Raw genomic sequence first — 13,862 nt, 5'->3', positions numbered from 1 at the left:
GCCCGAGGGCCACATCGAGGCTGCGCAACTGTAAGGAGGGCTGGATAGGGAAGGCTGTGCCTCCCCAAACAGCCTGGCCCCCACCCCTTATCCACCCCCTCCCACTTCCTGGCCCCCTCAGAACTCCTGACCCATCCAACCCTGCCCCTGCTCCTTGACCCCTGACTGCCCCCTCCCAGGACCCCCTACCCCTAACCTCCCTCCAGGACCCCACCCCCTATCCAACCCCCACTGCTCCCTGTCCCATGACTGCCCCGACCCCAGAACCTCCGTCCCATCCAACCGCCCCCTGCTCCCTGACTGCCCCTCAGGACCCCCTGCCCCTCATCCAACCATCCCGCTCCCTGCCCCCTTATCATGTCGGAGCCAGCCACGCCGCCACGCTGCCCGCAAGGCGGCGTGGCTGCGAGGGAGGGGGGACAGAAGAGGAGGGGCCGAGACCTCAGGGGCCAGGCAGGATGGTCCCACGGGCCGGATGTGGCCCGCAGGCCGTAGTTTACCCACCTCTAAGTTACAGCCTCTTTTCATTTTTAGTGTAAATATGATCCATTAAAAGAAAAAGAATGCAACTGGATAATATGCTTTAGGATGCTTATCTGAACCTATCCCAAATTCTGAACATTTAGGTTTCTGACACCACTGACTTTATGCATCTGTACTTTTAAGAATGTTGCATCATGGTGGCAAAAGGAATCTCATGATCCACTGCAGAGAAAGTATAATTTGGTGGGGGTGGGGGGAGAGCTGCAAGATAGATTTGGAGCAGGCTACCAAATTCATTTTCACTTGTGACCAAAATCATAATCTGAGCTCACGTCTCCAGAGAGGAAAGGCCATGACCAATGGCATCCAACCCAGTGACTTCAGTGGAGCTGCTTGTAAGGAAGTGGTTGCAGTACCAAGCCTCTAGATGCTATACATTCATCGACTTCACCACAGAAACGCTGCCACTTCTCATGCAGAACATGGCAGCTGTTTTAAAGAGCACAACACCCTAATTCACATTTTAAGACATGAAGTAAGGACTATAATAGAATCAATCAGAAAAGATAAACATAGATCTCTAAATAAGATGGAGTGGGGGTGAAATGGTGAACAGCAATAAAGAGGCAATGAGGTAGAGGTTTCTTTTGGAAGATTCACCCTTTACATACTTATTTATCATAAAAGAAACTGGCTCCTGAAATGAAACCTCTCTGACAAAAAGTGTCACATCATTTATTCTTTTTCTTTCCCATTTTCTGCTATTGCCATCCAGAAGAGTCAATGAATGATCAAGTGATTCTTTGATTTCCTGTGTATATGAAGACACAGATATCCAAGCTGAAGAACTGAGCCCCATGGGTCTGACAGAGATTCAATTACAACCCATGGAATTCAGTTCTCAAAGCTGAGAATACATGATGTTCATTTTAAGGATGTTCTGATGCACGGTAGTATTTCTCACTCCTGTTTTCTCTCTCTGCTGCCTGGCAATCTTCCAAGGGCTGTAAAATATAAGAGTGAAATCTTCACTGCAGCCAAAGCAACTCCATCCACACTATGGGTCACAGATGCAATTATGTCTGTGGGACATAAGTACTGGGAAAAGGGCTAGTTTACATTTTTCTTTTTTTACACAAGAGCGGGCCTCACCCATTCACAAGAGGTGCCTCAATTTGCATTATTATTCTCAGTAATAAAAAGTAATACAGTCATTACAATACTTGCACTTACATCCTATCTTTCATCAGAGGATTTCAAAGACCTGGGCAGTCATTACTATTCCCATTTTTAGATGGGGACACCTAGACACAGAGGCTCTAATCCTCAAAGGTACTTAGGTTCCTTACTCCTATTGAAATCAATGGGAGTTAGGCTCCTAAATATCTTTGAGGATCTAGGCCACAGAGGTTGTGTCTTGTCCAAGTGACACCCAATTAGGCCTTTACAGACATAAGAGAAGACACTACCTTCCTTAAGGTTCATATCCAGGAGCCTGGGCTCTTTGAAAGCATCCTCTTCCTACAGGGAAAGGAAATTATATAAGCACCTGTTTAGAGTCAGTGGATTAGGCATTGTGTCTGGACAGAACTTCTTGCAAGAAGACCCTTCTCCTGACTGGGGCACCTAGGCACCACTATCAATTACATGGCACATAATAATCTGCCCATCTGTCAGCATTCAAAGCTCGCTCGTGAGGATGTAAGCACTGACGAGGAAAACTGAAGGCGATGATATCAGAAAACACCGTGAAGGGAACCCCATTTAAGCACCCACAGAGCCATTATGGGATGGAGTGGACATAGAATCATAGAATATCAGGGTTGGAAGGGACCTCAGGAGGTCATCTAGTCCAACCCCCTGCTCAAAGCAGGACCAATCCCCAACTAAATCATCCCAGCCAGGGCTTTGTCAAGCCTGACCTTAAAAACTTCTAAGGAAGAAGATTCCACCACCTCCCTAGGTAACCCATTCCAATGTTTCACCACCCTCCTAGTGAAAAAGTTTTTCCTAATATCCAACCTAAACCTCCCCCACTGCAACTTGAGACCATTACTCCTCGTTCTGTCATCTGGTACCAGTGAGAACAGTCTAGATCCATCCTCTTTGGAACCCCCTTTCAGGTAGTTGAAAGCAGCTATCAAATCCCCCCTCATTCTTCTCTTCCGCAGACTAAACAATCCCAGTTCCCTCAGCCTCTCCACATAAGTCATGTGTTCCAGTCCCCTAATCATTTTTGTTGCCCTCCGCAAGACGTTTTCCAATTTTTCCACATCCTTCTTGTAGTGTGGGGCCCAAAACAGGACATGGCAATAGAGCCCATTATACATCCTATTCTACAGCGGTAGCAATTATAGGATGTTTTTCTAATTAATTTTATTTAGCTGGAGATATCATTTAAAGATGCTTTCTAACACCTGAACCTCAAATTAACAACAAATACCATATGAAAAGTAAAATATACTGTATTTAATAGCAGTCACTGTAATTTGCAGCTTAATTAGCAAAGCATGCAGCCTAATCAGTGAAGTATGCAGCACAGAATGCATTACCTGGCACTCTGTCCAACAGCTCAACTGCTATAGCATCCAACAATGTATTTGTGTCTTTATTGCAGTAATTGTTATTTTGGGCTATTGAACCAGTCAAGCTAACAACGGAATTTAAAAATATACTTCTTTCACAATCTGTCTTGCTGCCAAGCAGACTTCAGAACGTACAACCTTGCAAAATAATAGCCCTGAGGTACCCAGTACTAACTCCATGCTACTGATCTGTCTGCTGACTCTGTAAGATTCGTATGCAAGGAAAATTTAAAAAAAAGGGGGCCTAATAAAATTCCTTTTAACAACCTCCCTTCTTCATTTGTCAGTTTTAAAGGCAGCATTTGTCACTGAGTCTCTCAAGCAAATATCTTTCAAAAACTGTGGTTTCTGTCAATCAATAAGCAACTGAACACTTTATCAAGAACTTTATCAGAATCTTGTTTTTCAAATGGAAAACTGATCCTTGAAAAGAACCACCCACATCTATATATGCTGATTTAGTCGGTATTGTATTGTTCACTGAGAAGATCGGTGTTCATTTTTAGTAAAACAGCATGGTCTCCAGTTGTCAGGAATGTGCTCCTTTCGGGGCTTCCCCCCCGCACCCCCATCATGGCCTTTTCCCCCCTATTAAGAGCAGAAAAAATAAAACAAATTCTCTTCAATGAGGGCATGATTTGATGACATGGACACAGGCTTTGGGGAAGAGTGCACTGATGGGTTTCTAATAAGTGCAGCTATTGCTTTAAGTGTGAAATTCTTTAAGGGCAAATATTGACTGGTGTGTCTTTGCAGCCCCACACTTATTTTCTTGCACTTGGAGGTTTCTAAACCAAGCACAAGGAAAGGCCAAAATGTTTCCTTCAATTTGCTGGTTGAGTTTAATGCAGTCTCTGTGCATTAGTTCTCGTCTGTCTTAAAGATGTATTATGTAGTGACCCTGCACTATCACCTCCACATGCACTACCCCTTGAATGCTTTCTCAGCATCTCCTTTTCCTTATAGTGCTCATTTATTAAACGCTCAGACTTGTGCATTTGCTAACAAGGAAAAAAAAGAATAAAATAATATTGTCCTGCCTTTGCAAGATCCATAAGGAGGTGAATCTTTCTTTGCAGTCTTCAACAGGCTGTGAAACCATAAATCTACTCTCTGTAGACATTTTTTTTATATTCCACCAGGGCCACTTAGTAACTTATAGCTTAGAGATCTTATTACACTGAAAATAACTATCCCTACAGGACAGATACTTAACAGGCAATCATCCTATAAAATTTAACAGTTTTACATAAACTGCTACATCAAAAGGCAAATCTTTTTAGAGTGACTCAGTAATGTTAAGGGTCTGAAGACTATTCTTCCATAAGGCTCCTTTTGAATTAAAATATGATTATATGTTTTAATAGTAAATGAACTTAATGATCCCAAAGCCATCCAGTTAATGATACATATAAATTCTCAGCATTTTCCTTTTCACCCCATATTTTTATCCACTGTGCTGTCATCATTACTACCTGGCTTTTGGATATAAATTGGAGGTTTATATACTGCTGAACATATAGCGAGGAGTGAGATTATAAATGAAATCCTTCCTAACTAACCTGTGTTTATTGTTCTACCGCAACTTCATGTAAGATTCAGACGCTATCTAAATGAGCTTATTTGGTGGTAATTAATTAGCAGTGATGGGACACTTACAATAAAATATGGTTACATCCCATTAGGAACATAATGTAACTTCTTCACACATCTTTATTTAAATGCATTGTTTTCACAGTAGGTGGGGAAAAAAATATATCGCAACTATAATGACATCTGGTCAGTGGAAGCTGGAGGACAAAATGAAACAGAGTCATTCTACAGCTCTTGATTGTTAGCAAAGGAATGTTGGCTTCAGACAGGAGCACAGCATGAAAAAGATTAGAAGAGGCAGCTGGACATTTGTATCTTTTCAACCTGCTTAAAGTTTGTGGATTTAAAGCATGACCACTGCATGGAACGGTTACAGGCCCTGGGAACTGGACTAGCTGAGTTTTTAGAAGTAACACCATGCTGTACTGTACGGTTTACAGCAGTGTTTTCAAGCTTTTTTTTCTGGGGACCCAGTTGAAGAAAATTGTTGATGCCTGCGACACAACGGAGCTGGGGATGAGGGGTTTGGGGTGTGGGAGGGGCTCAGGGCTGGGGCAGAGGGTTGGAGTGCGGGGGTGAGGGCTACAGGGTGGGGCCGGGAATGAGGGGTTCAGGCTGTGGGAGGGGGCTGGGGCAGGGGGTTGGGATGTGGGAGGGGGTCAGGGCTCTGGGCTGGGGGTGCAGGTTCTGGGGTGGGGCAGGGTATGAGGGGTCTGGGATGCAGGAGGGGCTCCAGGTTTGTGGGGAGCTCAGAGCTGGGGCAGGGGGTTGGGGTAAGGGAGGGGGTCAGGGCTCTGGGCTGGGAGTGTAGGCTCTGGGGTGGGGCTGGGGATGAGGGGTTTGGGGTGCAGGAAGGGGTTCCAGGTTTGGGGGGACTCAGGGCAGAGGCAGGGGATTGGGGCGTGGGGTTGGGGTGCGGACTTACCTCCGGCAGCTCCTGGCCAGTGGCGTAGCCCGGGTGCAGAGGCAGGCTTCCTGTCTGTCCTGGCACCACAAACCGCGCTGCACCCCGGAAGCAGCCAGCAGGAGGTCCAGCTCCTAGGCAGAAGCATGCAAGTGGCTTCCTGCGACTCTTGCCCACAGGCACCACCCCCAACCCCCACCCCATTCCCATTGGCCGGTGCTCGGGGCAGGGGCAGCGCGCAGAGCCCCATGACCCCCCTGCCTAGAAGCTGGACCCGCTGCTGGCTTTTAATATCCCGGTCGTCGGTGCTAACCAGAGCAAGGTGACCCAGTGCCTAACATACCGTGACCCACTACTGGGTCGTGACCCACGGTTTGAAAAACACTGGAATAGTCTGCATGGTTTGCTAGCTGAGCGCATCTCATTAAATTATCAGATGGGATTCTACTGAAAGGTGACACCACAGAATAGAACACATTATCGGGCTGATATGGCTGTCTAGTGACCAGCAAAGTGCTGCCGATATTTTAACACAGAGTTCTCACTCATTTACTTATTTATTTAAGCCAGTGATAACCCCCATGTTGTGGCCAACGGTGTGTGCTTGCAGAGAACAACTAGGAAATCTATTAGTCTCTTTTCCTATTTAAACAAAAATGCTTTTTCATAACCAACAAAGGAGGCAACACCACTTGGCAAACAAAATAAGATCAAGGTTTGAATTGGGGAGAAATGATGCTCCCAAGCTCCACCCACTTGTAATGTCTCCTCTGGCTCAGACCAGAGTTAGATAACATGGTGCTAAAACTGCCTACACCCCCACCCACATTACATCTCCCACTGGATTACTTATCTGCTTTTGCCAGTGTAGAAACAGCCTGTAGGTACCCTCCCTCCTCAACTCTCCCATAAGCTTAACATGCCACCTCCATAACACTCCTAGCCCAGGAACTAAGTAAAACCTTTCAACAGTCTTGGGGGAGGTGGCGGGGGAAGACAGAAATATATTATTTGCATCTGAAAAACGCATCATACCCCATGATCCGTCACTGGATCAAGCACTAATTTTGGACATGGCATAGATGACTGTTTACGCGCACTATGTTATATGCAAAATCAATCAAAGCACTCAAGCACGCTGGCCATTTATTTCCAATGGGCAATTCTATTTTCACTGCCAATGTCATCTACAGTGAAGGTTCAATTTCCTCCCATGTAATATTTTCTACTCTGTTTACCAGGAGGCTCAAAATCCTTATGATCCCATTTTTAATCACATTTTTGTAATAATATATTTTATGCAATAGATTATTTGTCTTCAGTAGAGATTAAGAAATTGCAAATAGTGTTTGATTTTTGTTCCACCTAATAGTTTGGTAGTTTTTTGTTTTTCACTGGTATTGCACATTATGAATAAAATCACACAGAGATATACAGACTGCATCTAAATTAATAGGTAGCACACAAAGATATTTGTACATAGACACATATGCCTATACATTACAGCTGGTTGAAAATGGGGGTGGGAGAATGGAGTTGTCAAAAAGTCTTTAAAAAATTTCATTTTTCATCAGCATTTAGTTTTCATCAGAATGTTCTGACCAGCTGTAATATACATGCTACACATTGCAGGTCTAGCAATAGTCCCAAAGGCCTCTAGTAATATTCATTTTTAGAGCATTGTGTGTAGACTCATTCATTTACATTGTCACAATATTATATTACTTCAATAGAAAATCTGGAGAGGCAACTTTAGCAGGGGGTTTCTTATGCACACATTCAGGTATCTATGCACCGCTGATATATGTTATACATGTTCGGATGGCAGGATATAATCCAGCCGCCACACACGAAGGTATGTGAACACATTGTAGGTAGTCTAAAAGACAAGGATTTTGCATCTTGAAACACTCACAGAAACAGTTAGCTGTGTTAATGCTGGTGCTGCAAGAAACAGCAAGGAGAATTGGGAGACTAATTTTCAAAGTGCTAATAAAGGATTTAGCAAGCAATTCCCATTAAAGTTAATGAGAGTTGAGAAGCCAAAAAAGTCCATACAATTCTATGAAAATGCACTTCTCAGTTTTTCTTATATTTTCAGCAATAAACTTCTAATCTAACTAAACAAAAAATCTCATGTCAATTGACTGTAAAAATATACAACAAGGAAAAGATTTACCTGGTAGAATATAGAGTAGTTTCCAGTTGTAGTGAAACCTTCTCACTCACTTGGACCTCTGATCACAACATACACATATATACTAAAAATGGTATATGTACTCTGTATTATTATGTAACGATATAGAATGGTAAGATTAACCACAATTTGAACCAACTTCCGATAAAGATGGAATCAAAAGCCCTCAAAATCATTGCTTGATGAGTATCTATCAGAACTGATCTACATATATTAGAATACAGGAAGGAAAAACTGCCCAACAACCCAGGCTAGATGATGTCCTTTTCTGCCTCCCTTCTAGCTTCCAATATTTCTTTTATAATTCAGAAGAATTGTTGGTTTTTTACTTGTTGAAAGTTACAAAATAATTACAGTACTCATCATTGCACAGTTTTACTGCATTCTATCTCATTAGCTCTGTTAAAATTATTAAGTTCAATATGTTTAGTTTAAACAAACAAACTGTAGTTTAATAATTGATTCCAGCCCTCTCACTGAATTTGCTTTAACCCCGGAAGTATTTTATTTTAACCCAGCACCATATAGTAAATAACTGTAGAATTAGAATTCTAACTGTAGAATTCATCACAGGACAGAGAAATATTTTTCTTAAAACAGGTTCAAAATGTGCTTATTAAAAATATATATAGATGACTCCTTTATAAATAAACCTGTGTGTGTGTGTGTGTGTATCTGTCTTACACAACGCATGCACATGTGCGCACACACATGCAGCCTGTTTAATTCTTTGAGCTCAAATACTGGGGAAACTGTAGTGAAGTCAGATATAGTTAAACTCCATTCAGTGAAGTGGAGTTAAAATGATAAGTTGTAACTCATATGAAGGGACCTGCTAGTCATTCCAAATCATGTAGGCAGAGTAAGGTGGGGCCTGCAGCAGGCTTCCACTGAGGCAGACTTTCCTGTCACTAGGAAATATAACTTTAAAGGGCAGCGTCCCCCTTTTGCAGATCAGGCGTTAAAGCTTATCAGTTTAGCCAAATGTTGTGAATAAGTGTGGCCTAATTTAGAGTCCAGTAAAGTATGCTTCTAAGTCGGAAAAATTAGCTGTCTTTGATGACAAGAAGCAAATATGTCCATTAACACATGCACATATCTGACTATATGCAGACAGACATTTCATAGAGATTTTCAAAGCTTTGAAAAGCCCACCCTTACTCTATATATACTCATACAAAAGCTGTGGGCCTTCGCACACTAGTTTTACTGGGACTGTACATCTATCTCTAATGTCCTTACTAACACAGGAGGCATTGCTTCTCTGCATACAGTAACAGCTGGGGTGCCTACACCACAGTTCCAGTTTGTACGGATCTTGCCAGTTCTGTCAATGTAAATTCAGCATACACTGACATGGTCAACAAAGTGCCCTCCACCAAGTCAAGAATCCAAAATTTGCTCCACATCCTAAGTTAGTCTCTTCACCGAGGGCACAGAAAGCTATTGTCATAATCAAAATCTTTCCTTTACATGAAGATTTCATTTTGCGGTCCTAAGGCCCAGTCCTGCGTTCCTGAAAACCCTGCAACCCCAGGAGTTCACGGCCCTACTTTTCTCAGAACTATAGCCTTGTTACTACTCCTCCCCATTTTGAGGCACAGAAAGGCAACTCAGAATAAAATGGGGTGGGGAAGACTTGAAGGTGGCAGAATAGGGAGAGCAGAGGCAATGAAGCACCAGGAAAGTAGAGTGGGTCCAAAAAAATTTTTTTAAACTTTCATTTTGATTAAAAAATGACCCTTTTGATTAAATGCAAATTTTCCTAGAAAAATCTTAGCCGGCAGGGGAGGGGTGTTAAAAGGATGGAAATACTTTAGTTTCTGACAACAAAAATGAAAATAGAGTTGGTATTTGAATTTTTGACAAAACTTTTAAAAAAATCTGACAATCAAAATAATTTTCATTTTCTTCTACATTTTCTGCAGAAAATAAATTACATTATTTACCAGGTCTCCAGGGGATCACTTCTGTGTGTAATTCCGCAGTGTGTGAGGTCTGTGAAGGGCCAGATAGCAGCTATTGTACACCATATGCTCCCCTCCAGTTCCTCTGGACATCTATGCAGAATTTAATGCTACTCCCAGCAATATTAACTTCCACACCATGGATGAAATCCTGGTCTCACTGAAGTCAATGGAAGTTTTGCCATTGACTTCAATAGGCCCAGTATTCCATCACATCTTGACAGTGAAAGAAGTGTCGGAGTAACAGCCGTGTTAGTCTGTATTCGCAAAAAGAAAAGGAGTACTTGTGGCACCTGAGAGACTAACCAATTTATTTGAGCATAAGCTTTCGTGAGCTACAGCTCACTTCATCGGATGCATACTGTGGAAAGTGTAGAACATCTTTTTATATACACACAAAGCATGAAAAAATACCTCCTCCCACCCCACTCTCCTGCTGGTAATAGCTTATCTAAAGTGATCACTCTCCTTACAATGTGTATGATAATCAAGTTGGGCCATTTCCAGCACAAATCCAGGTTTTCTCACCCCCCCTCCTTCCCCCCCCCCCACACAAACCCACTCTCCTGCTGGTAATAGCTTATCTAAAGTGACCACTCTCCTTACAGAGGTGTGTATGTAGGGGGCTGCCTCCCCATCAAAAAGAGGAGGTTAATAAGCAGGCTTGGACCCAAGATCCAGTGGCAACACATCTTCTAAGGGATCTGTACTACTGAGGAAGATTGGTGCTGCCTGGACAGTTGCAGTGGGTCAGCACCCTGCAGGGCAAGGCTGCAGCTTCCTGATGCCCCAGACCCCCAGAAGATGTATCCTTTGTCTCCTTCCTGGCCTACTAGAGATGTGTTAGAAATGCCACAAGGTGAACTTTGTGGATTTTCCTGAGATCCCTGACCTCCTCTTGCCAGCTTTGTTGCTCATTTCATAACTTAAGACAAATTTTTAGATGTCAGTGCAACCACCCGAGAAACCAGAGAAAGAACAAACAAATGAATCGACTCCAAACAATAGCAAGTCCGATGACAAAGAAAACCCTGTAAAACCAGCTATGATCCACTGGTTGCAACTATTCTGTGCCCCTTCAAAAATCAGTGACATTTGTTGGAGAGGCAAAATTAAAATGCCATAGGTAAATACCTAGCAATCATTAACTAATGTCACTTCGCTGTCCAAATTAGAAATCATAAGAAAAAAGGAATGAAAGGCAAAAACGTTTGCTACATTAATAAATGTCCCTCAAATGCATAAAGAAATGTTTAAATATTATATAGTGAAATATTTAAACATTTCTTTATGCATTTTAGGGACATTATACACACATTATACACACATATATATCACACTTTAGACTTACATTGCTATTGAAGATATAATTTTAATATCTAAATGAATGCACATAAATCACATCTCAAGGAAAATATTCAAGCTAATAATGTATCACCTAGCCTTGCTTATACTATAATTGTAGGCAGAAAAAAAATAATCATCGTACCATTGTGACTATGCAGCCTACTCATACATGGTGACAGAGGTACTAGAAAATATGCAGCTTCCCTGACTTATTTATATTTATAAAATCAGTCCAAAAGTCTTATCTGCTTTAGCTCAAATAAAATTCAGTGTGTCTTAAACCTCTTTGGATTGAATTTCTTCCCATTTAAACAAGTTTAAATCCAGTGAAACCAATAGATTTACACCAGTTTAAACTGGTAGAATTGAGAGGACAATCAGGCTTCTTGATTCTATCTTTAATGTTCAGTTTACTCTTCAAATTTCTTATATACAGCTCTTCCTGGCTCTCAGATAGAAGATAAGTATGTAATAAATCAGCTTAGAATTTTTTCCAGATCTTACTCACAGTGGAATCCTAATATTCATATTACTTTATCTTTTCCCCACTCTTCAGCTTTTTCGCTTTCATTTTCTTTCCTCCTCTTCAGTGCATTTCTTATTTTCTATTTGACACCACTCCACTCTGTGCTGTACAACATAGCCTGACAAGAAAGAAAGAAAGAACGAAAGAAAGAAAAGAAAGAAAGAAAAAGATGTCCCAGGTAAAAATCTCAAATATCCACATTCCGAAGGATCTGTTTCACTCTCAAACACATTTTAACTTTGTAAAGGGAAGAGAATCAAAACTCATTTGCATAAGGGTTCATTCCATTTATTCACCTCATATGTTTATAGCTCTGGAAAGTCCCTTTTTGATTCCTTGGTTGATAAAGAGCCAGGAAGGTAACACAAACAAGGGGGAGAGGTGAGAAATGTTCTGCTGACCTTGCAAATGGAGATAAACTAAATTGTTCTATTCTCCTTCTATCCAAGATCCAACTGGGAGGCTAGGGTGCTTTTTTTTCCTGCAGATTTCAGGGTTCAGACCATGCATTCAGAGCTAAAAATTCAAGTTAAAGAAAGCCCCACTTTTGCACAGGAGGAAGGTCTGGTCAGGAGCTCGATACTTCAGCTTCCTGTCTGTACACTCCGCGGTCTAATCTGGGGAAATCCTGAAAACATCAGATGCCTGATAAGCTCCTTAGCTTTCAAGTACCTAGTAATTCAGTTTCGGCCAAAACCTCATTTGAATAAGTTTAAACAAATAAATAAAAAGTTAGACTCTGATCAGGAAGAGATTAGACGTTGAGTCTAATACAGTTGGTCACCAAAACAATTCACTTGTTATTTAAAATTGACATAAAAAATTATTTTTCCATACCAGTATTCGTTGCTCTGTGTGCATGTGTGTGAATTTAATGCTTGTAAAAGATGCTGCATTAACAACCCTGCTTAAATAAAGGCCTATATTTATCAGGTATAGTATAAGCAGTAGTAGTGTACTTTCCTTACTGCACTCTGAAAGCACTGACTTGGGAGAGATCATTTCTAGAGAAAAGAGATTACTTGAGCCTCTGTGGCCTGTCCCCATCAGTCTTTCTGCTATGGCTCACAGTAGTGGTGGTGGTGGTTTGAGTGATGTGGACACTTATCTACTGGACAAAGTCCACCAAGTCTATTTCACATACAGCAGTCATATGGTAACAGTTGTCAGTTACTACTGACATGGATTTGACCCAGAGATCTAGAGTGAAAGATTATATATCCCTAGTATTGATCCCATGAGCTATCTAGTCCCTCACCAAAACTGCCTACTTGAAATCAGTACGAAATCAATGATAATGCACAGGGTATTTCTCTTAATCCATAGCCAGTGGCTCCTCTAGATCTTACCAGGTCAGGGACTTTTTCACTGATGTTTCACAGCACATTCACTTGTTAGTACAAATGGTGGAAAACCTCAGAAAAGGTTCAGAGAGGCACCTAAAAGTTTGGACGCATCTGGGAACATATTCAAAACCCTTCAGCCTGCAAAATCAAGCAGTAATGGCTTGATTTTAAAAGGTACTGAGCCCCCGCAGCTCCCAGGTCATAAACCATACAAAAATGAGCTCTCTCTCACCAGAACTCTGCTCTTTCCTACATTGGTTGGGTCTAGGTTTACCACAAGAACAAGCTTACGCACAGTATTTTAAAAACACTTCTGGTCCTGAGTTGATTCAGGCACTTCAGAGAGAAGGGAAAATTAAGAGAAAATTTTTTAAAAGTTGACCAAATTCTTTTGAATTCAGGTCAGTTTGGTTCATATTTTGGACAAAGGTTTGTGTTGTCTCTTGCTTTATCATAGCTGGTTTATACATAGCTGCACATTGCAGAGACACAACAGAGAGTGCAGACAAACCACCAGCCCAAACTCAGATGCTTAAAATGGTCTGTATTAAAATACATAAATAACAACAGTAATTAATATTAATTAGAGATGATCCCAATGCCTTAAAATTCAAATCCAGATCTGAAGTGTCCCAAAGTTTGGGAAGAGTTTGGATCTAGGATTTTGGTTTAGTTCATTGTAGATGGAAATAGGGGGATAGATTTAGTGTTCCACTCCAACAGCACAACATACCTTATCACTGGCAAAACAAGCCTGCAGCATAATAGGCTTCCCTGGGCAGCACAAAGCTACCAGGAGTGCTTTAAGGTAAGTATATGATCCATGCTGGAGGCAAGTTAGGGGAGGGAAATGCATGCCCATGGCCCACAAAGTGTTAATGCGGCTCTCAGACTGCTCTGACTTATACAGATCA

At 41.6% G+C, this 13,862-nt stretch overlaps 1 long non-coding RNA gene across 1 annotated transcript; it reads right to left on the bottom strand.

Annotated features, from left to right (window-relative positions):
- Positions 1–1,201: 1,201 nt before the first annotated feature.
- On the bottom strand, positions 1,202–11,879 carry LOC122461486. Its single transcript, XR_006283412.1, has 2 exons — positions 11,585–11,879; positions 1,202–1,487 (listed from the first exon to the last, which is right to left on the bottom strand). It is a non-coding gene; the product is annotated as an uncharacterized LOC122461486 (long non-coding RNA).
- Positions 11,880–13,862: the final 1,983 nt, after the last annotated feature.

This window comes from Chelonia mydas, chromosome 8 (genome assembly GCF_015237465.2).
Source record: "Chelonia mydas isolate rCheMyd1 chromosome 8, rCheMyd1.pri.v2, whole genome shotgun sequence".
Lineage (NCBI taxonomy): Eukaryota > Metazoa > Chordata > Testudines > Cheloniidae > Chelonia > Chelonia mydas.
Note: the sequence above shows the minus strand (reverse complement) of the source record. Positions and strands in the feature narration are given on the sequence as shown.